The following is a 23,554-nucleotide window of genomic DNA, read 5'->3' as shown; positions in this document are numbered from 1 at the left end:
ATCCTTATGTTCATTGGAGAAATGCTAGGGGATGTGGAGTTATGCAACCCTCAAGCCAAGGAGAAGACAACCTTTAGAAGACATCTGAAGGAAGCCCTGTATAGGGAAGTTGTTTTTTTTAATTTTCAATGTTTTTATATGTGTTGGAAGCTGCCCAGAGTGGCTGGGGTAGCTCAGTCAGATGGGTAGGGTATAAATAATAAAATTATTATTATTGTGGAGTAGGACATCCTTATTTTCATTAGAGAAATGTTGGATGGTATGAATTCCAGTTCTGGATATCCAGCAATGGAGACCCCATAAAATGCATAACTTTATAAGAGAGGAGATCCTTCTTGCATTGCACTTGGTGCTAAGATGCACACAATGTTTCCATCTGCAGGCACTGTTGCGAGGAGAGCACTGATCTCCCGGATGGCGAGGCCTGCTGCAAGGTGAGACTCAGGCTGATGCCTGGCCAGGCAGCTGATGCTGCGTTTTAGGAGAGCAGAGTTCTGAAGTTGCAAAGGAAGGACAAGGCTTTCCCCTATATTTTGTTTGCAGCCGAATGGCTGCAGAAGATATGCAATTCAAATAATCACTCTGATAAGTCTTTGGTGTCTGTACAAAAGGCAAAGCGTACCTAGTGATAATCCAAGAGGGCATACGTTACTCTTTTTAAAACAATGGATCATATTCCCCTATAGGGGAAGCTTTATACGTTTGCTTCACAGATGGCAATGGCAATAATTTCTACTGAAATAATACAGTGCTACCTCGGGCTACAGACGCTTCAGGTTACAGACTCCGCTACCCAGAAATAATACCTCGGGTTAAGAGCTTTGCTTCAAGATAAGAACAGAAATCGCGTAGTGGCGGCAGCGGGAGGCCCCATTAGCTAAAGTGGTACCTCAGGTTAAGAACAGTTTCAGGTTAAGAACGGACCTCCAGAACGAATTAAGTTCTTAACCCAAGGTACCACTATATGTCGGAAATATGCACCATGCCATAGGATGTCTATTGTGGGATGTGAAAGAGACTGTCTGATCAATAGCTCATAGTCATATATTCATATCAAATGTATATGTCTGGATATTTAAGAGGCAATTGGATTAAGGAATCCAGAGTAATAGTAACAACAGGTCTTAAATGTCTTAGCTAGTACTGCACTTACTCTTGAGATTGTTCCAACAGAAGACCATGTTGAAAGTTCACTGGGCACTGAAAGGCTTTTTGTAAAAATGTGTGCTGATCCATCTGGTCCTCAGAGATGGAGCACAGAGCACGTGTTTTGGTCCTCTCCTGTCATCTTTGGTAATTCTAACCTGAAGACACACAACTCCTGTGGAGCAGAAAGCATCACGATACAAGCAAAATAGTTGTATGCATTTTCTGGCTCATTCACTTCTCACTGGCTTGGTCAATCATGTGTGCAGCTCATGGTGCCTGATGTTGGAAACTAAAATAAATATGAAATTATAGTAGCGGTAGTAACATGTCAAATTAATCCATGCAACATCAAATGCTTAATTCAGCCAATTTGTCGTATGAGATTAACCTTAGGTAATTAGTCTTACATTTTAAATAATGAGCATTCACTTCTAGGGCTGAAAAGCATGTTGATTCAATGGCAGCTGCCCGGGAACGTGAAGCAGAAGCAAGGAGACTAAAAATGAGATAGTGATGCTCTACAAAATGAGAACTTCCAAGTGTTACAGGAGGACTAGAGTGATGGAGAGGTTGCTACAGGGACACAATTTTTGTCAGGATCCCAATGATTGCATAAGTAACGTGGTTTTGGATTCTAACTGACCTTTTGATGACAGGCATAGCCACATCAAACAGCCAGAAGCTACTATATTGCTTGGAAAATTGCTTGTCTCTTTCTCTGTTATCTATGCATTTTACAACATTGAAAGCAAATTTTGCAAGGAGTCCGTGTTTGGATATGATTCAATGCCACTTTGAATCAAGATGGTGGACTGAATTGTTCAAAACTGAACCAATTTTAACAACTTTTTTCAAAACATTGATTCCCATCCCCTGCCCACAAGCAACCCCAGGGACTTTCTGCTAATGATGAATATATCAGTGGTACTCAACTGAGAGTGTGGCAACAAAATTTTGGACAGCCACATGTGGATCGCTTCCTCCCACTGATCCTGTTCACCTGACACTTTAAGAACATGGCAGCTGCACTTTTCAATCCCTATAGCAGAAGCATTACTACTTAGAATCATAGCTGGAAAGGTTGAAAGGGTCCCTGAGGATCATCTAGTCCAACCCCCTGCAATGCAGAATTATACAGCTGTCCCATAAAGGGATTGAACCTGCAACCTTGGCACTATCAGCACCACGCGCTAACCAACTGAGCTATCTAGCCTTCTTCTTTTTGTATGCAAATTTTGCAAAGATGAGCAAAACAGATTATTTACTTTCATCCTATTGAACTACCCAGGAAGGACTTTGGATGGTATCTGGCTTAATTATTTGCTGACACAAACAAAATAATAATGGAAACTTTGGCAAGGATTCTTGGATTTCGCCATTCTTCTGCAAAAACCTGAAAAGGGATTTTGCAAGCTTAATTGTATCCTGATTTGCTTTTCTTCTTAGTTTATATGAGTACCCATACAATTTACCTCTGTGATTTGGGTGTTTTTAAATTTCTTTTCCCCAGGTCTGTGGACATACAATAACAGACCCTCCAAGTGCCCCTATTTTCCAGGGTCAGTCCCAGATTTACAGAAGCCATCCCAGTTTCTGATTTTATCCCGGAATGTCCTGCTTTTCCTTAGGACATCCCTATTTTCATCAGAGAAATGTTAGAGGGTATGGAGTTATCTGACCCCCAGAGCCATCTAAAGGCAGCCCTGCATAGGGAAGTTTTTTAAAATGTTTAATGTTTTATTATGTTTTTATAAATGTTGGAAGCCACCCAGAGTGGCTGGGGCAACCCAGTCAGATGGGTGGATATAAATAGTAAAATTGTTGTTGTTGAATAGGACGTCCCTATTTCCATTGGAGAAATGTTGGAGTGCATGCAATAGCATTCATACTGCTGTACTTTCCAGTTGGCCTACACTACCAATTCTGCTGCTCCAGCAGAGTGCCTGGTGACCACTTTGCCCTGTAATGTATGCTTATTGCTTTTTGCCACACAATCACAACAACAGCTTTTTGTCTGCCGGGGAAGTTAGCATCCTTTATCCACTTAATCTGCATCACAGAGATGCAAAAGCCACTTTTATTTCTTACTGTATCTTCCAGTTGTGCTGAAGAGCCGGAATAAAAACCACCACCCAAAACCGAAACAGCTGTGCAACAGCAGCACAAGTGCTCCTTAGAAATCTCTATACAGCGACAGACAGTGTAACCTCCAGGTCATGCGCCAAGGAGCTCAGTTTACATCTCATCTGCTAAGTGAATATGATGTGAAAATTGTTTCCGGTGTCTCTTAGATGTCAGAGAGCTGAGTGGATGCCAGGTAATGAAAGAAGATTGTCCACACATTAGTTTTCATGGGTTCATCTCGGTCATCTCACTCTCCAAATAATAGAAATAAAAGCATCTGGAAATACACTGTCACTGCAGCAAAGCTGCTCAGCATTTGGGTGACAGATACTGTTGCTGCCTGGAGCTGTTTTATAGTAGATATCACAAACAGTGGGGATTTTCCTAGCCTTATTTCTTAACTTCTTCCCTACCAAAAAAGAGAGGAAGGCAAGTTCAAATTGTTGGACTGGCTTTCAAGAAAAGCTTTAATTTGAAGACCCTCACAGATGTCAGCACAATTGTTAGACCAGCTTTTGCCAATCTGGTGCCCTCCAAATATTTTGGATTATTACTTGGCAAAAAACAAAACAAAACCCAACAACCCCTATTCTAATGTGGACTTTGCCTGTTTTTCTCTCAACTCTTCAATTGGGTATACAGAGAGGATTTCTGTGAGTAAAATGTTTTGAGTAACCATGATTTTGTCCTCTTGCAAAATCAGGTGCTTAGGAATATTTTGATTTTTTTAATGTAAGAATTCGATAAGATTTTTTTAAATACGAAGTGAATATATCTAAAACAATCCAAACAACATTATTTCTCAAAGTGTTCTTGTAAAATCCCATGTGTTCTATTGTGATAGTCTAGAGCAGGGCTTTCCAAACTTTTCAGGTTGGTGACACACTTTTTAGACATGCCTCATTTTGCAACACAGTGATTCGGTTTAACTAGCAAACCAGAGGTTGTGATTCGAGGACCTGCCACCTGCTTGAGGATTAGAAAGACACATGGACGCAGTATATTAGGTTAATGGGCTAAAAAAAGGCCACAACTTTATTGATTACAGCATGTGAGAGGTATTGGCTTAGGCATTGGATAAAACAACAGAGCGTGACTCCACCCCCTAAGGAAGGGGTGAGTCTAACAAGGGTTAACCATCAGTAGGAGGAGCCTGTTGATGCAAATGCAACTGAAAGCTCCCCCTGATATCACCGGGGCTCGTACTATGGCCCTAGCCACCAGCAAGAGCGTCAGACAGGATCCACGACCGCTGGATTCCTCTAAAGTGGAGGGGTAGGCGATGGCCACACCCTGCCCTCCAATACACAAACATATTCCAATGCCTAACCACCAATCAGTGGCGTAGCGTGGGCTGTCAGCACCCGGGGCAAGGCAAGTAATTTGCGCCCCCTAACTCGTGGATTTGCGCCCCCTAACCCTAACCCCCAGATGTTGCGCCCGGTGCGGCCGCCCCCCCCTGCACCCCCCACGCTACGCCACTGCCACTAATACTTAAAAAGTTGTGACGATTTGCTACGAGGTAGGCAAAAAACCAAGTGGCTGGTGCCAATTTGCCAGTTGGATAAAAATTCCTACCAGGCCCCTTGGACAACCAAGGCGACCAACCACGGGTCCATAGCAAGGTCAAGAACAAAGCAATGAACTAAAGGGAGGGAGGGTGGGTGACCTGATGAAACCCAGCAGCGCAATGAGAGGGAAGTGCTGCCACAGCCGCATTTGAGCGGCTAAGCCCTGCCCCTGAGCCTCCGCCTGATTGGCTGGCTGCCAGGGGGCATGGCACAGCAGCCAGGACAGCTGAGCAGGGGCCGAAATGCCCCCTGCCAATGCAGGAAATGGCTCCCACTCACAACTTCTCCCCTCTGGAAGGAGGAGAGGCTTTAAACTAACCCCTTATAAGAGTGTTTGCATGACACACCTACACACTGCAGCCGACACAATAAGGTGTCATGACACACAGTTTGGAAAGCTCTGCTCTAGAAGAATAGGTCCTCTCTCAAAAACAGTTGATATACTGTTTCATAACGCTGAATGGCTGTGTTCTACCTCCACTGCCTTACCTTGCTTCATGGGTGGACCAGCCCTGCCCTTAGACATGAATTACATTTGTGGAGGACAGAAGTCAAAGCCATTATTACTCCCTCTAAGTGCTACATTTCATATTTTCCTTATGGTGACTCCAACCCTTCTTCCCCTCTTCTGTTGCTAATCAACAGATCACAATATTTCATTTCTCCAGCAACTGAATTGTTCCAGGGTGTGTAGTACACGAAACTTAAGGTGAGCCAACCAATGCTAGGTTAGGTGGGGCTGTGCAGTGAAGGGCAAGGCTGGTGCAATGTCTGCCCTGCAACCCATTCTTCTCTTTCAAACTGGTAAAAGATTTCTTAAAAAGGGACCGGCATTGCTTCCAACTGATATTTGCTTTCATTGAATTGGCAGTTGCACAAAGAGTTGGGCTGATTTTTATTGGGCCCATAAAGATCAGTCAAATCACACTCACAGCTCATCCCCAACGGGCATTAGTGAAAACCTAGTGGGTTTTTTATTTTATTTTCCTTAAAGTCTTGCATGTCAGGGCAATATCAGGCAGCAATATAGCAATTCAACACACTTTCTTCCTGCAGTGCTGTTGAGAACGCTAGCAACATTTCTTGACTTATTTATACTTTCCTAAATCAATATGGCAGCTGAAAGGAAGCTATGTGCTAGTGTTCAATCAGTTTCTGGTTTTTGCACCCGTGCAGTGGCAATTGTGCAGCCTCAGCTGAGATATCCAGCTGATTGGCAGGCAAAATTATGCCAGAGTCTGCACTGGATCTACAGCAAGGCAGTGTTGGCACTGAACCATACGACACACACTATGACTGTATTGATAGCATTAAGTTAGGGTCCCATCAGCACAAGGGTTACTGCTAGCACAATAGGACTTCTTCCCTCTCATCTCTCCCGCCAATGCCTGTTCTAGGGCCACGTGCAAGTGGAGGAGAGAGGGGAAAGTCCCCCTGTGCTAGCAGGAATCCTGGTGTTGATGGGACAGGTTAGTAAAACAGTCCCCCATGTGATCATCAGAACATATGCCTTGCTAACCATATTCCTGATTTATGCCCATTGGAAATACAGATACAACTTGTGAAAGGGATCTGCAGGAAAGTAGCCATGTTTATGGGTACAAGCAAGAATGCAATGATTCCTGTGGCACCTCAGCCCCAGTAAGATTACCCATTCCTCAGAGCCATGGCTGAATTAGCACAGCATAAGAGGGTCATCAGAAGGGCTGAGACTAGTGTAGGCACACCAGTGTCATCTCCCTTTCATAAAGCTCTTTCCAAAGAAGAACAAAGCATAACAGTTTTGCAAAACCCCATTGATCATTTTAAACCATTGTACCATCTTACAAGGCTTGTTTCTGCAGAATTTACACCTAGACACCTACCACCCTCAATTTTATAATGATCTCCTTTTAGCTAGTAGCACCGGGGGGCGAGCAAGGTTGTTGCTTTTAAATAAGTCTTATCAAAGTGATTTGTTAAATCAACTACAACAAACCCCCCAGTAATCAGATTCATGAGAATTGGAGATCAAAACATTACATGAGATTTATTAAAATGAAATCATACCACCATTCTGCAGCACCAGAAAACGCTATGCTATGCTAGAGATCATGTACAAAATGATGAAAGCATATAACTTTTTCATAATTCTAGACTTTTCAAACATTAAACAGAGTTGGGGGGGGGGAATGTCACCGGGAATAAATTTGTTCTTCTCTGATGTTTGCCTTAACATTTCAGTGTGGCTGCTTGTCAGCTCAGGCCACATGCTTAGCTATGCTGGGTACATTTGAATATAAATCAATACGTTTCAAAGGTGCCCATGGTAGCTGCATGTCGAATTCCAACTAGAAACTGACATTGTGGCACTAGAAAGCAGCACATGTCGGCCTCCCTGCAACGTGGCAAGGCTTTCAATATATAACCACTATGTGTGTGTGTGTGTGTGTGTGTGTGTGTGTGTATAATGCTAGACATCGAGGTGGAGCAAGTGTAGGAGGCTCTTACAAGCAAACCAGGCCACGTTCTATTGGGCAAAATGGAAATCTCTAAGGTCAGAGCTGTGGGAGGGCAGGGAAAGTGCTGAATGTGGAATGGGGACCAGGGCACAACTTGCAAAGGATGTTGGCTTAGAAAAGCAGGCTTCTAGCCCCTGCGACTGTGGAAAAAATAAATAAATAAATAAATAAAATCTTGAAATTTTGAAGACCAAACTTGACAGGTCAAATGTTTGAATGTATTTACAGCAGCTTTGCTTTCTCTCTCTCTCTCTCTCTCTCTCTCTCTCTCTCTCCCTCCCTCCCTCCCTCCCTCCCTCTCTGTGTGTGTCTGTGTGTATCACAACTGGGGGCCTAATCCTTATGAAGGTCATGGCACATAGGGAGATGAAGTTGAACACCCACCAATGCTACCATCCCAGTAAAAATCACACCTTGCCCAAGGTGCCAATGATAACTTCCCTATTTTATGAAGGGGTGGTACATTACATACATACTTCATAAATAGAGCAAATGGTGATTGTCACTTGGACCACAATGCAGAGGGAATCATGTGCACCAGGGTTGTGATCACTATTATTTTTTTGAAAAGAAAAAGAAAACACACCCACACCTACATGGTTTGTCCCTAAGTGCACAGCCAATGCTTGGTGAAATCTCAGAAGTCAGAAAGGTTGGTGAATAAGGGCAGGACTGTGTAAACTATGTGTTAATGGAGATGAATGGCCAAAAACAGCAGCCTCTCCGTTTTTCCTTGTCATTGTGTAGTAAAAGACTACCTGGCTTCACTACTGGAGATATCCAGATAACTGTATGTGTCATATATGGAGTACAACCATGCATTCGTGCACATATTGATGGTGGCACTATTCACAGTTAGGCAGATAGATGGATACTCCACTTGAATGTACTCAAGGACCCTGATCAGGGCTGAATATCACATTGAAATATACAATTATTCCATTCTGCTGGGGCTTGGGGCCTGCAGGGGAAATGGTAGTGATTGCCAAAGCCTCTTCCCATCCAACTCACGTCAAGGGCAAGGCTGATTGGAGTGGATCAGGATCCTGGTCAGTTCCTAAAAGGTCCTGCTGGTTAAAGTCTCAGCATGATCTAGAGGTTTAGGAAGGCTGCCAGAGGGCTTCCCAGTATCATATCCTTGCCTGAGCTGTATGCAATCTTTAAAGAGCCCGTAGCTGATTCTGCAGTCATATGCTCCTGTGTGGCTCTGGAGCTTGAAAAGATGGATGAGAGTCTGAGGGTGATGAGAAAGCCATGACTCCAGGGCAGGGCAGGGTAGAAGAAGGTGCTGAAGGCCCCTATGTCCCGTGAGACACCTGGTGAGTCATCTGAATCCAAGTCATCCTCAAGCCAACGCTGAGAGCCTAAGGCAGGGGCTAGGACAATAATTGGCTAAAGGATACTGTTAAATTTGCAAGCACTGTATAATTAACATAATTTGCATATCGTGTTAATAAGAAGAGCGAGTGCCAAGCAACAGCTGATGTAGACATGGCACACAGCATTTTCATTTGGAAATTGTCCCAAATTTGGGCAGTAACTTCAATGAGTAATTATTATAATTATTCGCACTTACGGTGAAAAACACTTGATATAGCACTATCAATGACCATTTTTTCCTCTTCAGCATCTGCAGAACTGGGTCCTGTATATAATACACAAAAGCTGCAAAAGGTGTGCCATCTCAAAATACAGAATAATTTGAAACGAGAGGAAGAGGGAAATGCCCAAATTAAAACCAAAGGAATTCAGTCACTGACTGATTGAAAAAGTCCCATAAAGAAGGTGAATATACAGAGATCAAAGATGAAATATTACCAGTGATGGATGGAGAATGGATAAATTCTAAAGTGAGTAACCTAGTCTTGATTGAATGTGAAATGGAAAAGATAACCTGTTGAAGAAAATCAAAATAGCTGTACCTCAGGGGTAAACCATATGTCTTGCCTGAAGAAGCTCCCAGGCTCAGTCTTCAGCACCTCTGGGTACAGCTGGGCGGGCCAGGAACTCTGACTGAAACCCCAGAGTGTTGCTGTCAGCCAGTGTAGTCAATACTGAGCTAGCTAGTCCTATGGGCTGACTATGATCATATTTGTATGCAGGGGGGAAAATCATACAGCTCCCAGGATGCAAGACAGATACAAAAGGCTTAAGATGAGAATATAGAAGGCTGACTAAAGAGCATTACTGTAAGCCAAGATATGTTGCCACTTGAAGAGTGCATACAGAGGCACTACTTCTCCAGGGTCTTTGCCCTGAATATCTTCTTCTATATGTACTGCCTGATACATGGATGGCCAAATTGCTGGTCAATAATAATAAGATGACCAGCCATGTGGCAATTTATGCAGATGACACTAATTAACTGATACATGTCATCTACCACTGCCCACCTCTGTCTCAAGGGAATGTACAAAAGTTTAAAAATAATGTACCATTAAAATCACAATACAATTACAATGCAGCTAATAACTCCGAGCAGAGGTAAATAAACAACATACTGAAATTATTTGAGATCACTTAAGTCAGTGGTAGACTTTGAAGCATTTCTGCAAGGCTGTGCAACAAGGAGAAAATAGGAAACATACTGGGGGATGAAATTCAAGACCAAATAACTGTAAGCATTGGGACGAATGAGTCCAAGTGGTACTTACATGTGGCTAGCCATCTCAATCAGGTATTATCCCACATGAAGTTCTTGAAGATGTGTCAGAGTGCTTGCTGAAATCATCAGCTGAACATGCTGCATCCATTAAAAGTTAAAGAGAAGAATGTCAACAGTAGAATCCTGTACACACTTAATCTAAAGTAAGTCCCACTGATTTTACTGGACTTTATTGTAAAGTAAGGCTGCAATCTAAGGCCTTTTTGAAAATGCAAAGAAGATGGCACTATGCCTACACGGTACTCAAAAACCTGAAACCACACAAAGCCCCAGGCCCGGATGGCTATACAGCAGAATTCTACAACAGATTCAAAGAACCCCTGATGTCTTATATGACCCACCCATGAAATGACAGCATAAAAGGGGAGCCCATCCCCCAAACCTAGACCTTTTCCAAAATAGTCTCTATCCCCAAACCACTCAAAGATAGAATCATACTGCCCAATCTCATCGATAAACCAAGACTACAAGATATTCACATCAATCCTGGCTAACCACCTAAAAATCTTCCTACACAAACGAATCGCCCTGGACCAGGCAGGCTTTGCCCCAGTTGCAACATAACAGACCCCATTAGGAAACTACTGAATCTGACAGAACACAGCAAAACACTCAAACTCCCGCTGACAATCATGTCCCTAGACATCCTTAAAGCCTTTGATTGCTTAGAATGGAAATATCTATTAGCAGTATTAACCAACATGAACTTTGGCCCCAACTTCCTACAAACCCTCAAACAAATTTACTCCCAAGCCTCAGCAAAATGCAGAATTAACAATATGGACTATACTATACTATACTATACTATACTATACTATACTATACTATACTATACTATACTATATTATACTATACTATACTATAGCAATACAAAGAGGCACAAAACAAGGGTGCCCTCTTTCTATTCAACTTGGCCCTAAAACCCCTAGCAATCCGACTCCAAGCAGCCCCAAATATCAAGGGTGTGGAAATAAAAGGTAAAACCTACAAACTAGGGCTCTTTGCAGATGACCTGATGTTCACAACACCAGACGCCATAAACACAACAACCACCCTAACGAAAGCACTCAACACATTTGCAATGGGGTCGGGCCTACAAGTAAACTTTGCAAAATCTGAAGCGATGTGCTTCAACACTCCCCCCCCCCCCCCGTCTGCATACTCAAAAGGAATTCACCACCATCACTCTGCCACACCAAATTCAGGTACCTAGAGGTTCAAATAACAAGAAACCTCAACAAACTATGCCTCTACAATTACAAGCCCCTGTGGCAACAAATCAACAGAGACTTGAGGAACTGGAACAACACCAACTGCACCCTCTCAGACAAAATAGCCATGATCAAAATGATCACCCTCCTAAAACTAACCTATTTATTCCATGCCATCCCAATCTGGATTCCTCTAACCCAACTGCAGAAGTGGCAGGAAAAAAACTACACTTGTTTATTTTCTCACACAAAAAGCCAAGATTAAGCCCCAAATACCTGCACTCCCCACCTCAGAAGGAGGATGGTGAATCCCCAACATAGAATCATATTACATCACCGACCAATTACACCACATAATCCCGTATATTCTAGAAGACGAGACGAAACAATGGATCCACTTGGAAAGAGATACCATCAAAAATATCCCCACAACAACATACCCATTTCTCTAAAGCAAACTAAAGAAAATCCCCACAACACTGAACAGGTTTACACTGGAAGGGAAAAGTAGGCAAACTATACCCATCCCCACTAACCCGTCTTGCCTATCACCCACTATTTCAACACGCAGCACAAAACCTTCAGATAAAAACCTGGCAAGCCAAAGGCCTACACTGTCTAAAAGGCTTCTACAAAAACAACAAACCCATACCAACACAAGAAATGCAAGACAAACTAGGGGACACGCAAATACCTTGGCTAACACACCATCAACTACATGCTCCAAAATCCTACAAACGCCCTTGACACAATCAAAGAACAATGGGAGCACGACATAGGCTATGAAATGAACCCCACCCAATGGATCAGAATGTGGTCTAAACCTCCCTTTAAGTCGATATCAGCCCAAAGAAGGGAACTCACTCTGAAACTCACCTACAGAGAGCCAGTGTGGTGTAGTGGTTAAGAGCGGTAGTCACGTAATCTGGGAAACCGGGTTCGTGTCTCCGCTCCTCCACATGCAGCTGCTGGGTGACCTTGGGCCAGTCACACTTCTCTGAAGTCTCTCAGCCCCACTCACCTCACAGAGTGTTTGTTGTAGGGAGGAAGGGAAAGGAGAATGTTAGCCGCTTTGAGACTCCTGAAGGGGAGTGAAAGTCAGGATATCAAATCCAAACTCCTCCTCTTCTTCTTCTTCTTCTTCTTCTTCTTCTTCTTCTTCTTCTACAGGTAGTACTTAACACCATGGAAACTGGTGCTGATACGCCCAGAAACCCCACCAAGATGTTGGAGAGGTTGCAACACATGTGGTGGGAATGTCCCCACATCCAACCCTTCTGGACAGCAGTGCTACAAGAGATATGCAAAATAACTAAACAGGTATTAGAACTCACCCCAGAACTGACAACTACTGAACATCTTCCAAGATCATAATGACCACTCACATTATAAAGAGCTTATAACCCGTGTGCTCTCAGAAGCCTCATAGCCAGACACTAGAGAGAGCTGCCAGGAGTAAACATGGACCATTGGTATCAAATTGTATGGGAAATGGCCTTAACCAATAAACTGAAATTGACATGGGGACAAATAGAAGAGGATGCCTTCACCCCGGTATGGCTCCCCTTTATCACATACGCAGCCCAACAAGACAACAACAAGAATCCACTGACAGCAGCATATGAATCAATCTGGCTTAACTGACCAACAAGCCCTCCCCCCCCCTCACAAATGCAAGCAAATCCCACTGCAGCCAACCACAGATAACTAACCACACTCTGCCCCACAATACCTCTCACTACCAAGCAAATGTAATAAACGAATAGAAAGAGAACCTACCCAGTTGACGCTGACACAGAACCCCACATGTACACTATACAAAAGGATATAAGCCTCACCACCCCTCCTCTCCCCCTCTTCTTCCCCAACCTTATACTGTACTCAACACTGATGTTTCACAACAAATGTAACTGATTTGTAAGAAAGACTGTACAACCTGAAAAAAGAGACAAGGCATGTACTTCTGTCAACCAAGAAAATCTTCAATAATTTTTTTTAAAAAAACACAACAACAACAGAAATTCAATATTGATGAAACACCTCCTAATTATGAAAGCATGTCCACTTGACACCAGCAAATTGGAATGAAACAGTGGTTATGTCGGCCCTGATGTACAGAAAAAGAATGCTGTTGTGAAAGTAAGTGCAGCAAGAGGAGCATAAAATAATAGCACCAAGCAGTCTATCCCCTGTGTACCTGTTACAACTTGAACAGCATTGGCAATTATGCTAAGGACTAATTGGGAACTGCAGTTTCTTTGTTTGAATTTCTATAGGCAGCGGCTGTATTCTTCTTCATCCTGGTTTGAATCCCCAAGCAGTTCATGGGACAGACTGCCAAAGTAATTTATTTTGACTGCTTGGATCAGGGGATTTTTTAAAAAAACAAACAAACATATAAACCAGGTGAGGATGTGGCAATGGCAGAGGGATGTGCACTAACACATGCTTGTGATTCGAGGACCTGATCCCCACTTGGGGAATGAAAACACGTGGACACAGTATATTAGGTTAATGGGCACGAAAAGGCCACAACTTTATTGATTACAGCATGTGAGAAGGTATTGGCTTAGGCATTGGACCACAGCAAATTTGACTCCACCCACTCGGAAAGGAGTGAGTTTGATGAGGGGTTAACAACCAGTAGGGGGAGCCTGTTGATGCAAATACAACTATGAGCTCTCCCCTGATGTCACCGAGGGTCGTGCCATGGCCCCCCACCACACAGGGCATTGGACAGGATCCACGACCACCAGATTCCTTTAACAGAATACCCATAAATGAAGGGGTAGGCGATGGCCACACCTTGCCCTTCCATACACCAACAACACATTCCAATGCCTAACCGCTAAATACCAAGAAAGTTGTGACGATTGCTACGAGGTAGATGAAAAAAACCAAGAGGCCAGTGCCAATTTGCCAATTGGAAAAAACTCCTACCAGGCCCCCCGGGCAACCAGGCCGACCAACCATGGGCCCATAACAAGGTTGGGCAAGAAGCTACACCCTAAAGGGAGTGGTGGGTGGGTGACTCATGGAAAATCTGTAGCGCAATGGCGGGGAGAGCTGGCGCGGCTGCATTTGAGCGGCTAAACCATGCCCCCGCGGTGGCACCCGATTGGGTGCACAACTGGGAGGCGTGGCGCACCAGCGATGATGAGAGGTCAGGGGGCATAATGCCCCCTGAGTGGCGCGGAATCGTCTCCCGCTCACAATCCCTCCCCTACGGAAGGAGGAGAGCTTTGCTCAAAAGTAAGTCCCACAGGGATGAGATTCAACTGGAGTAGCAGGGCTAAGGGTGTGGAGTTTTTTAACAAGTCATCCCTGCATCATTTATACCCAGGGTAGCCAAAATGGTGCCCTTGGTTGGACTGCAACTCCCAGCAGCCTTGACTATTCACCATATTAACTCAGGCTAATGAGAATTGTAGTCCAGCAACACCTGGAGCGCCCTGCAGGATTTAACCTCCTTCCAAAGGGCCTGTAAGACAAAGTTATTCTGCCTGGCTTTCAATTTGAATTTAGCCTGATCTTTTATTCCCCTCTCTTCCCTCCCCTCCCCTTTCAATAAAGATTACCCGCTCTGGGACCCCACAGCTAATTCTCCCCTGGCCTCCTCGCTGGCCCAAAAAGGACTAATTCAGCCAGCTAGCCCTGGTGACCATCTAATGTTTATTGGATGGATTTCCCCCCAAATTGATTTTTGAACTTTGAATTTATTGTTATTCACGCTTTATTTTATGCTTTTTTGTGTGTTTTAAATTTGTTGTTAGCCGCCCTGAGCCCGGTTTTCTGAACCGGGAAGGGTGGGATATAAATAATAATTTATTATTATTATTATCAATTCCCCCCTTACTCACCTTTGTTCTAAACTAAAGAGCCCCATACGTTCCAACCCATTGATCATTTTGGTTACCGTCTTCAGAACCTTTTCCATCTCTACAATATCTACCTGAGGTGAGGTGACTGTACACAGTATTCCAAATGTAGTCACACCATAGATTAGTAGAATGATACTACTTATTTTCAATCCTTTTCCTAATTATCCTAACATGCAAATTGCCCTTTTCACAGCTGCCATGGACTGGGTCAAGATCTTCACAGAGCTATTCATTACGACCTCAAGGTCTTGCTCCTGATAATCACTTCCAGCTCAGACCTTGTTATTGCGTAAGTGAAATTAGGACATTTCTTGACTCAGTGTGCATCACTGACACTCGCTTACATTGAACTGCATGTGGCATTTTACTGCGCATTGATCCAATTTGAGGCAGATATTTTTGCGGTTTCTCTAAATTCTTTTCTCAAAACCACCCTGAACAATTCAGTATCATCAGAAAACATGGCTACTTCACCACTGGCGTAGCATGGGTTGTCAGCACCCGGGGCAAGGCAAGTAATTTGTGCCCCCTAACCCGTGGATTTGCGCCCCCTAACCCTAACCCCCAGATGTTGCGGCTGGCCCCCCCCTGCACCCCCCACGCTACGCCACTGTACTTCCCTGCTCACCCTGAACTCTAGATTGTTAATGAACAAATTAAAAAACACTGGTCCCAATGCCAATCCTTGGGGCATTTCGCTTTCTACAGCCCTCCGTTGGGAGCCCTCCATTTATTTCTACTGTCTGCTTCCCATTTCTTAACCACTTACTGATCCGTAAAAAGACCTGTCATAAAACTCTCCAAAAGCCATGATTTTCCTTTAGTCATGAATATGAGTAGAGCATTATTTCTGGCAATGCTCTGGACATATTCAGGACTAAAGGAAAACCGTGGCTTTTGTATTTCTTTCTATAGGAAATGTTAATTTGCAAACACAGGATTCTTAAAATGAAAGAATAGATTTCTGGATGAAGTCCAGCATTGCAATTTGGGACCAAACATTATATTGCTCTGTTCTTTGCAGAAAAGTCTACATTTGTTGGAAAACCTTTTGTGGGGGGGGGGCATTTCAAAATAGCATTAATCCTATCCAAGTTTTCTCCCCCCAAAAATGAACAAACTGTAAAACATTGCTGTTTATCCACGCAGCATAACTGAAAGACAAAAATTTAAAGAAAGAACACTGTACCAACATTTTATGTCTGCTTGATTTCATTTGCATACATTATGAGTGAGACGTCTAGGGAGTATTTACTTGCTTTAAAAAAAAAAATAAAAAAATTCCAGTAAGGACAGGTATGTACATCTATGTGCACACACAATATACTTTATTAACTAACAAACCACAGAATTGCAAGAAAAGCATGGCAAGCTGCGTGGCACACACACACACACAAAAAGGGTAGAAAAATGGTTGGCAGTGAAATTCCAGCCTGAAATGCATTACAACAAGAGCCCAAAATATTTATATGGCTGTAAATCAATGCAGCTTCCATTTTAATACCAGCAAGTTCACACCAGCTGATCATCTGATCCCTTGAGTACTTGTCTGCTTTTGAAACACACTCCCCTACTAGACAATTCTCAGTTCTTCCTGATGTCATACTCTCTTTCCCCTTTGCCAAACGTAAATTCATTTTATATATATATATAAATGATTTGCTATAAGTTCTGTTCTTTTTATAAACACACACACACACACACACACACATGCACAGAGAGAGAGAGAGAGAGAGAGAGAGAGAGAGAGAGAGAGGAAAAAGTTTTGCTTCCTGCCAAACTGGCTGTGCAAAATTGGTTTACACAGCTTTAATTAAGGATGACCTGATGTCTGTAAGGATGCACACCACACTTTGTTGGCATGCCATGGCTGCTGCTGCTGCTGCTGCTGCTACTGAGCATGACACGTTTGGGGTGCTGTGTTATGACAGCATCATTCCAGCGATTAAGGGGAAAGAAATCTGAAGCATTGCTTTCATTTGCTGAGCCTGCCTGTTGCTTTTCTTTCACTATTTTATTGGATTACTCACTGCTATAAACCAAGCTTTGCCTCTTTTTATGAGGATAATATTGTTCTTCACCAGTTTAAGCACCTCTGTGGAGTGTTGCCAATAATCCACAGAAGGCAAAAGGGGGCCGGGGAGATAATGCCAGAGGACCACACAGAAAATATGGAGCTTGCAATGTTGTGCACACATACCTGGCATTAGGAAGCAGGGAGAAACTCGATTTAGTTCACATTCATAGGAAAATCTGCCTAATTCACACTTTCCAAAAGAGCATGAGAACCAAAACACAGCTACCCTTCAAAATTTGCACTTGTCTGGATTTTGTACTGCAGTTCTCCAGCCAAATAATGTGTACCAAAATGCGTATAGTAGGGTAAAGTGAGCATAAAAATTCAGATATTAGTGAAAATTGTGTTATGTAAGGGGTGTACATTAGACAAAATGGCACACAAAGATGTGCTTATCAGGGAAAAAAGCACACTAAAATGTTGCTGGATTTCCATGCAGACTTTTTTCTTTAAAAAATCACAAACTGGTGTGGAAATGTAGAGAACTGAACTTAATCGCGGAAAACAGAGAAACTGAAATGGACAGATTCATGGGAGAATTCTCTGACATCCCTTGCAGAGATTTATAGTAAAAGAGCTTGAATGGAAGCAAGCAGGCACTTTCATATTCATACTTTGGGTTTTTTTCAGTTGGGGTTGTAGACGAAAGGCTTCGTGGACAAAATGAGCCGGGTGTCCCCGGTTTGCTAGCATATCCCCTTTATTTCTTTATTTTGAAGTTTCAAACTTTCCCTTTCAACTGACTGATTCTCAGGGCAGCTTAAAATAGGCTGTAATAACACCAAAATACCTCTTAAAGCTGGAGATAAGTCCATCCTCTGCCTGAAACTCTGGAGAGCTGCTGCCTGCCAGAGAAGACAATTCTCAGCAAGATGGGGGCAAATAGCATGAAGCTCCTATGAGGCAGCTTCCTATCTCCTTAAATTTCCTTTGTGGAGAGAGAAAGGTGTACTGCTGAGCTCCAGGAATAGGAGAGGTTGGGTGAGCAGGAAACCTCTGCTGGCAGATGAAATAGTATTGTTGTATCAAATGAAATGGCACCTTATATACAATTTTTTTAAAAAAAAATTATTGTTGGTCTTAAACCACATCTAAAATTGATTTGAATCAAATCTTTATTATTATGACCAATGGCTGGCATGAAGAAACCAAGAGAAGAAGCACACAGAATCCATTATCTAGATGTGTCTAATCCAGTGAAAAAGAATAAAATAAAGTAAATAAAAGTAGCACAGAGTGAAATAAAATGGACATGGTAGTATATTGTCAGCAGCAGTCCTCTTACTCCGTATCACCTGAATTTGTCAATCCACTTGATTTATTTATTTGGTGTACATTTTCAGTCAACAAAGAAGGAGCAGAGGCCTCTTTGCTATTTCTCTAGATCAGAGATCCATTGAAATTAATAGACATGGGAAACTTAGGTCCATTAATTTAAGTGGGTCTCCTCTGAGTGTAATTTAGGGCTCATCCACACCTCTGTTTCCCCCACCACTTTCCCCTTGGGAAACCAGGTATTTAGCATTGAATTGGAACAAAAAGCAATCAGGTTTTCTGTGGATTACCATTTGTTCTGATTTATCACTAAAGAGTGGGTTTTCCAGAGGAAAGTGATGAGGCAAAGGCATAACTGCTCGGATCCATGTCTAGAAATCATAAGTCAAGCGAAAAACCATTCAGACCCATGCTTTTCAGAATGGGTCCTTAATTGCATACAACGCATCCTATTTGTTTTCTATCTGAATGCACAGAACCATTTTTTTAAAAAAGATCCAGCATTATTGCTCAAGTACAACACTGGAAACTTCCAAAATTTATGAGATCTATGCAAATCAAGGGGATGAGGAACTGGGAATACACTTTTCTTTTCAGAACTTGCATTTTTTGGTATCTTTTTATGGTGTATTAACACCCCTTCAGTGGCTTCAGACTGTGAAGTTTATAAATTTGTAAAATAAACACACTCTTTAATGCTGAAAAATGAAGTGCTATTTTATTATTTTGCTTTCTGGGTTTTTTTAGAAGTTGTTTTGGAGATAGAACTGGACAAATTCATGGACAATGCGCACCATGCTGTATTGATGAAGGTGTCCCTATGCTTTAAGTGGCTGGATACAACAAACGTCATGGAAAGAAGTGCTCGGTTAGACATCTGTGCTGTTGTGTGCTTTCTCATGCATCCAAACTGGACCATCATAAAACAACAACAGAAGTCATCATATTTGATGGACCATTGGTCTGAGGAGGAACTGGCACCAATGTATCTTCTGACATGGAAGTGTGATTCCCTGGATTAAGATGTACTGATGGTGCAGTAGGTCGTTATGTCATGCCTTGTCCTATGATTGTTTGCTGATGATGGAGTTAGACAATAAAAAACCCCAAAGATGGCAGTGGGGAAGCATGCAGAAAGGTTCCAATGGCCAGTCTGTTATTTATTTTTAATTCTCCACAGGGAGTGTGTGCGTGTAGTGTTCTCCCCCCCCAATAAAGATTTCATATCTGGTGCAATTAATTTAATTTGCAAGGAAGTTACTAATTTCACTGAAAAGTGTAGCGATTCTCCAGATGCAGGATTCATTGTTAATTCCTGCTCAGCCTTAGCCTGCAGCAATTGCTAACTCCTTTGGTGAGAAGATAATTTTATTTTAATTCTCATGCAATCACTGAACAACTTTAAGACAGGTGCCAGCTATCATTTTTTCTGAGTGAATTATGACCCTTACTGTTAGGGTGTGGTGGAGTAAAAGGATGTCATATTTCAGGAACTATAAAGATTCTTGAATATAATTTTCTGTCTAATATACATTCAGAAAGCAGAGTTTTCTACCTGCATGAACAATATATTTAAGGTAGACGAAATTAAAGACTCGGGGGGGAAGAAATGATTTCTTTTTCCTTCGAAGAAATATACAAAATTTCTTTCTCTTTCTGCCACTTTCTGTTGCAATTAATAACAGTTTCTCATTTCTTGTGCTTTCAGCCCACCATTGCAGGAAACTATTTCTGTTTGATCCTTCCAATTTCACCTGCCCAGAAGCAATTACATAGCAGAAGGGGTGGGGGTGGGAATCAAATCCCACTATTTGCATTTCGGACCCACTAAAACAGAATGAAATGAAGTATGCTATCTTCTGAAGCTTCCAAAATCCAAATACCTGGGTGGAAAGGGAATGTGGGCTACAGAAGGAACACAAGGTCAAGAGGAAGAGCTGGAAATTATATGTGCATATCACTAGTGTCAGGAATGATGAAGAGCTGACGCACTTTTGTGGCTAAGGGTGTGATCTATGGCTTAGGACAACCTTACCCAAACTGTGGCCCTCCAGATGCTGTTGGACAGCAGCTTGCATCATCTATGGCCATTGGCCATGCTGGCTGAGGCACCTGGGAGTTGTAGTTCAAAACATCTAGAGGGTGCTACATTTGGAATCGCTAGTGCTTATTCAAATGGTTTGATTTTAGCCAGCTTTGTGTGTGATGGCTATTCTACTTGTGCAGTTATCACAATGGTGATAAAGATCTGGCTTTAGAGGACAGCAGTGCTGGCATTACATGCCAGGTGAGGTGCTGGTAAAGTGAACACACAAATATATTCCAAGTTATTCCATTTCAGTTCACCTCTTTAAAATCAATTAAACAAACTATGGAATCAAAATGAGAAAGCAAGGCAAGAGCAAATGCTTCGGAGGAGCTGCAAGATCAGAAAAGTATGCAGCAAAACAGTCCTTCTGTTTCACCAAAGCATTCTGCAGGCGATTTGGGGGGAGGTTTTTTAAAACAGAAAAAGTAATAACATCACCACACATACTAAGCATAATGCTTAACCGCAGGTTCTGTGAGGGGGGGGGGACAAACTGCATAACTTAGCAACCGAATGCGTCATCAGCACCTTAGGCTAGGAAAAAGATTCAGATCCTTATATGCCCCAAAGAAGCACTGTTCATCAGTCTCCGTGAGGCAATTTTATAAGATGAATGTCTGTGCCGTTTTATATGATGAAACTACAGCAGATTTCTTATTCTTTTTTTACCAGTGATTTAATAATGGCTGGCTTGGTATAAATATTGAAAAGACTGCTCATATTGGAAGGTGGGGGATTGTTCCCAGAAGCTGAAATATGGGATGCCTTCTTCTTTTTGTATTGATTGTGCAGGAAAAGTTAAGATTTGTCTACACAAGGTGAGGGAAGATTTAGAAAATAGTGAACTCTAAAACATTTCATATATAACTTATTACGCTTTATTCCCAGAAGCAAGTTTTGTTGAAGCTCCTTGCATCTTACTCCTGCCTTTTTTACAGACCCTGAATCTGAGATAGGAGCCACTTGAAGGTGGGAATATTAAAAGAAACGGGGTATGATGTGCTGTGAAACTTTTCCAGAAATGGAAATGTCATGATTCCCATATATAATGCCTTCACTTAATTACAGCTCACAGAATGTGTGAATTAAGGTTCCATGGATAGTGCCAGGACAGATTGGGGAGGGGGCGAGCATGGGGACAGGTATCTCTAACTCCCTCCTCCCAATTGCTCAGCTCCTGTAGCCACTTGAACAAAAAACACTTTTCAACCATATATAAATCACATTTGCACCACACATTTTGTTGGAAGCTGCCCAGAGTGGCCAGATGGGCAGGGTATAAGTAATAAATTATTATTATTATTATTATTATTATTATTATTATTATTATTATTATTATTATTATAGACACAGGACAGAAGGGGGAAAGGAACAGGGAAGGGAGATGGATGCAGACGAATTCAGGAAGAAATTATTGAAGTTACTTAATCTGAGCACTCTCATGTGTTGTGGGGTGTGTGTGTGCGAACCTCTCAGCCTTTATATACATCTGAATACATATCTCCAAAGTCCTTATATTCTGCTGATCGATGGCACCCAAGAAACTGACTGATGGAGCTGAGTGTTCCTTCTGGAGGGGGGAATGAGGGAGAAATTTTTCTGCCGCTGCAAATGCACTGCACCCTTCCCAATATGTGGTGCTGCCACTCTGAGATTCATGGAGCTGCTGAAATGCCTACTAGTGTTCTTTCCGTCTACTATAAGGCGTCGACGCCTACCACATGATCATGATCTATTTATGAAAGCAGTTCTCCTCGTTGTCCATAGCACTGGCTCACTGGGCTGCTGTCCTGTCAATGATGTTGGGAGCCAGATGAGATTCTCCTTCTGGGTCAATGGGAAAGATCCACCACTAGGATCCAAGTGAATCCAGTTATCCATTGGCATTTACACCCCCAGCCTGGTTAGACTTTCCTTAGGACTTGTTTCCCATAAATGCTTCTCTGTGGGGAAAACTAGATAGGAACATCACTGACTTGAGGACACTTCTGCCACAAGAATAAACATGTGCATTGACCTCTAGCCTGGACGCGTGACAGGACTTTAGTTTATTGAATGAAAGAAGAGTGAAAATATTTCATTTTATATTCATTGAGGCTAGCTTTTTTTTTTAAGTCACTCTCTTAAAACCCCTCCTACCACCCCCACCCCCAGTATTTCAGAGAGAGAATAAACCTTCTTTAATTACTTCCCATTCATTCTCCATGCGTTTCCTTAGTTTTGGCAGCCCGTTTGCCCAGCTCAAAAACAGTGCCGCTCATTTCCTCAGTGGATTAGTCAGGCAATGATGAAACAGAAGCTTCAGTCTGCTTCATTCTTTACCCGATGTGGTGTTAAGAGTGACCTTTCACCCTCAGAGATTTTTAAGGATTAAGGCTGCTTTTAAGTCTCGGTCTGGTTACTAATCCACCACTTTCACTCCAACGTTAAATAAGCACTTCCTGATTTACCCTTTAAATCCTGTAAACATAATAAAACAGAGTTTAACCTTTACCTTAGGATTTTACCACTATCTTATGCTCTGTCAAACAAACCTTTATAAGAGACATGGAAGGGAAAGCTAATAAGCAATGTCCTTTTTCCCCCCTAATCTTCGGGTATGTAACAAAACATTACAATATTTTAATATATTCAGGTCAAACAGCCAGACCCCTCGTGTTGGACAAATAATGTGATTTTCTTTTTAAAAACAAGTCATTGATAAGCTGTAATGAAATAGATATTTCCTCTGCACTGGGGCTTTGGTGAGAAAATGATTGTGGAAAGAGTCAGAATGGAAATATATTGAGACAGATCTCATAAGCCAAAGCTTCATAATTTCCAGGGCTCTTGCTTGCCCTCCTCCAGCATTGATTTCTTCATAGGGGTAGACCTTATCTTAATATAATTGACGCTGAAGCAGTTAGATTACATAGAACTACACAAGTTAATTTATTATTATTTATAGCCTAACCTATCAGATAGCAATGGGAAACTGTCAACATGTCCTTCTCTTTTTCATCAGTTAATTC

This window comes from Podarcis liolepis (genome assembly GCF_965112155.1).
Source record: "Podarcis liolepis genome assembly, chromosome: 1".
Taxonomy (NCBI): domain Eukaryota; kingdom Metazoa; phylum Chordata; class Lepidosauria; order Squamata; family Lacertidae; genus Podarcis; species Podarcis liolepis.
The sequence above is the reverse complement of the archived record's forward strand: the minus strand, read 5'-3'. Positions refer to the sequence as shown.